Source organism: Phocoena phocoena, chromosome 8, assembly GCF_963924675.1.
Source record: "Phocoena phocoena chromosome 8, mPhoPho1.1, whole genome shotgun sequence".
NCBI classification, from domain to species: Eukaryota; Metazoa; Chordata; class Mammalia; order Artiodactyla; family Phocoenidae; genus Phocoena; species Phocoena phocoena.
In genome coordinates, this window is record NC_089226.1 from 86540457 (window position 1) to 86544418 (window position 3962).

Sequence of the window (3962 nt, forward strand, 5' to 3'; positions counted from 1 at the left end):
GGTGTTAGGTCTTCTCTAAATGTTTGATAGAATTCATCTGTGAAGCCATCTGGTCCTGGACTTCTGTTTGTTGGAAGATTTTTAATCACAGCTTCAATTTCATTGCTTGTGATTGGTCTGTTCATATTTTCTATTTCTTCCCGGTTCCGTCTTTCTAAGAATTTGTCCATTTCTTCCACGTTGTCCATTTTATTGGCATAGAGTTGCTTGTAATAGTCTCTTATGATGCTTTGTATTTCTGTGGTGCCCATTGTAACTTCTCCTTTTTCATTTCTAATTTTATTGATTTGAGTCTTCTCCCTCTTTTTCTTGATAAGTGTGGCTAAAAGTTTACCATTTTATTTATCTTCTCAAAGAACCAGCTTTTAGTTTTCTTGATCATTGTTATTGTTTTCTTTTTTGCTATTTCATTTATTTCTGCTCTGATATTTATGATTTATTTCCTTCTAAAATTTCGGGTTTTGTTTGTTCTTCTTTCTCCAGTTCCTTTAGGTGTAAGTTTAGATTGTTTATTTGAGATTTTTCTTGTTTCTTGGGGTAGGATTGTATTGCTAGAAAATTCCCTCTTAGAACTGCTTTTGCTGCATCCCATAGGTTTTGGATCATTGTGTTTTCATTGTAATTTGTCTCTAGGTATTGTTTGATTTCCTCTTTGATTTCTTCAGTGATCTCTTGGTATTTAGTAATGTATTGTTTAGCCTCCTTGTGTTTGTGTTTTTTCCCTGTAATTTATTTCTAATCTCATAACGTTGTTGTCAGAAAAGATGCTTGATATGATTTCAAGTTTCTTAAATCTACCAAGGCTTGATTTGTGACCCAAGATGTGATCTATCCTGGAGAATGTTCAGTGTGCACTTGAGAAGAAAGTGTAATCTGTTTTCAGATGGAATGTCAATTAAATCTATCTGGTCTATTGTGTCATTTAAAGCTTGTGTTTCCCTACTAATATTCTGTCTGGATGATCTGTCCATTGGTGTAAGTGAGGTGTTAAAGTCCCCCACTATTATTGTGTTACTATCAATTTCCTCTTTTATAGCTGTTGGCATTTGCCTTATGTATTGAGGTGCTCCTGTATTGAGTGCATATATATTTATAATTGTTATATCTTCTGCTTGGATTGATCCCTTGATCATTATGTAGTGTCCTTCCTTGTCTCTTGTAACATTCTTTATTTTAAAGTCTATTTTATTTGATATGAGAATTGCTACTCCAGCTTTCTTTTGATTTACATTTTCATGGAATATCTTTTTTGCATTTTTCCATTGCATTTGCATGGAATATCTTTTTTTATCCCCTTACTTTCAGTCTGTATGTGTCCCTAGGTCTGAAGTGGGTCTCAGCATATATATATATATATATATGACACCATATATATAGGTCTTGTTTTTGTATCCATTCAGTGAGCCTGTGTCTTTTTGTTGGAGCATTTAATCCATTCACATTTAAGATAATTATCGATATGTATGTTCCTATTACCATTTTCTTAATTGTTTTGGGTTTGTTTTTGGAGGTCCTTTTCTTCTATTGTGTTTCCCACTTAGAGAAGTTCCTTTAGCATTTGTTGTAGAGCTGGTTTGGTGGTGCTGAATTCTCTTAGCTTTTGCTTGTCTGTAAAGCTTTTGATTTCTCCATTGAATCTGAATGTGATCCTTGCTGGGTGAAGTAATCTTCATTGTACGTTCTTGCCTTTCATCACTTTAACTATATTATGCCACTCCCTTCTGGCTTGTAGAGTTTCTGCTGAGAAATCAGCTGTTAACCTTATGGGAGTCCCCCTGTACGTTATTTGTCATTTTTCCCTTGTTGCTTTTAATAATTTTTCTTTGTCTTTGATTTTTGTCAATTTGAATACTATGTGTCTCGGTGTGTTTCTCCTTGGGTTTATCCTCCCTGGGACTGTCTGCATTTCCTGGACCTGGATGGCTATTTCCTTTCCCATCTTAGGGAATTTTTTGACTATAATCTCTTCAAATATTTTCTCGGGTCCTTCCTCTCTCTCTTCTCATTCTGAGACCCCTATAATGCAAATGTTGGTGCATTTAATGTTGTCTCAGAGGCCTCTCACACGGTCTTCAATTCTTTTCATTCTTTTTTCTTTATTCTGTTCCGTGGCAGTTAACTCCACCATTCTGTCTTCAAGGTCACTTATCCGTTCTTCTGCCACAGTTATACTGCTATTGATTCCTTCTAGTGTATTTTTCATTTCAGGTATTGTATTGTTCATCTCTGTTTGTTCCTTAATTCTTCTATGTGTTTGTTCGTTAACTCTTCTAGGTCTTTGTTAAACATTTCTTGCATCTTCTTTTTTTTTTTTTTTTTTTTTGCGGTACGCAGACCTCTCACTGTTGTGGCCTCTCCCGTTGCGGAGCACAGGCTCTGGATGCGCAGGCTCAGTGGCCATGGCTCACGGGCCCAGCTGCTCCACTGCATGTGGGATCCTCCCAGACCGGGGCATGAACCTATGTCCCCTGCATCGGCAGGCGGACTCTCAACCACTACACCACCAGGGAAGCCCTCTTGCATCTTCTTGATCTTTGCCTCCGTTCTTTTTCTGAGGTCCTGGATCATCTTTACTATCATTATTCTGAATTCTTTTTCTGGAAGCTTGCTTTTGTCCACTTCATTTAGTTGTTTTTCTGGGGTTTTATCTTGTTTCTTCATCTGGTACATAGTCCTCTGTCTTTTCATCTTGTCTCTCTTTCTGTGAATGTGATTTTTGCTCCACAGGCTGCAGGATTGTAGTTCTTCTTATTTCTGCTGTCTGCCTTCTGGTGGATGAGGGTATCTAAGAGGCTTGTGCAAGCTTCTTGATGGGAGGGACTGGTGGTGTGTAGAGCTGGGTGTTGCTCTGGTGGGTAGAGCTCAGTAAAACTTTAATCCACTTGTCTGCTGATGGGTGGGGTTGAGTTCCCTCCTTGTTGGTTTTTTGGCCTGAGGTGACCTAGCACTGGAGGCTACAGGCTCTTTGGTGGGGCTAATGTCAGACTCCGGGAGGGCTCATGCCAAGGAGTACTTCCCAGAACTTCTGCTGCCAGCATCCTTGTCCCCGTGGTGAAACAGAACCACCCCCTGCCTCTGCCAGATACCCACCAACACTACCAGGTAGGTCTGGTTCAGTCTCCTATGGGGTCACTGCTCCTTCCCCCTGGGTCCTGATGTGCACACTGCTTTGTGTGTGCCCTCCAAGAGTGGAGTCTCTGTTTCCCCCAGTCCTGTCAAAGTCCTGCAATCAAATCCAGCTAGGCTTCGAAGTCTGATTGTCTGGGAATTCCTCCTCCCATTGCCGGACCCCCAGGTTGGGAAGCCTGATGTGGGGCTCAGAACCTTCACTCCAGTGGGTGGACTTCTATGGTATAATAGTTCTCCATTTTGTTAGTCACCCACCCAGCGGTTATAGGATTTGATTTTATTGTGATTGTGTCTCTCCTACCATCTCATTGCAGCTTCTCCTTTGTCTCTGGATGTGGGGCATCTTTTTTGGTGAGTTCCAGTGTCTTCCTGTCAATGATTGTTCAGCAGTTAGTTGTGATTCCGGTGCTCTCGCAAGAGGGAATGAACACATGTCCTTCTACTCCGCCATCTTGAACCAATCTCTCTCTCTCTCTTTTTTTTTTTATGACTAATAGTCCATTTGTATATATGTACCACATCTTCTTTATCCACTCCTCTGTTGATGGACATTTAAGGTGCTTCCATGTCCTGACTATTGTGAATAGTGTTACAGTGAACTTTGGGGTGCATGTATCTTTTCAAATTATGGTTTTCTCCAGATATATGCACAGGAGTGTGATTGCTATATCATATGGTATCTCTATTTTCAGTTCTTTGCCCTTGATGTGGGCAAAATGCATGGAACTGTCCACCACATCGTGCTAAAGTCAGGTGGACTGAGGGTCTATGATGGAATATGTCACAGTGTCTTCTCACTCTCTCATGGTTACAGGACCCTTTGCCCCTTCAGA